The following is a 245-nucleotide window of genomic DNA, read 5'->3' as shown; positions in this document are numbered from 1 at the left end:
AGGGCCCGTCCCGGGGGTGAGAGGGGAGGGATCCCGGGTGTATTGGGGTCCCGCCCGGCACCCCCCTGCATCCCTCCCGGCATTGAGGGGACACCACGTCCCCCCTGCATCCCTCCTAGCACCGAGGGGACACTGGATCCCTCCCAGTACCCCTCTGAGTCCTTCCCATTGCTTGTCCCCCACTTTTTATCGGGGTTTAACCCCTCTCCCTTCCCGGGGCAGGGCCGTGAGGGGGAGATCCGGCA

This window comes from Fulmarus glacialis, unplaced genomic scaffold (assembly GCF_000690835.1).
Source record: "Fulmarus glacialis isolate BGI_N327 unplaced genomic scaffold, ASM69083v1 scaffold35699, whole genome shotgun sequence".
Classification (NCBI taxonomy): domain Eukaryota; kingdom Metazoa; phylum Chordata; class Aves; order Procellariiformes; family Procellariidae; genus Fulmarus; species Fulmarus glacialis.
The sequence above is the reverse complement of the archived record's forward strand: the minus strand, read 5'-3'. Positions refer to the sequence as shown.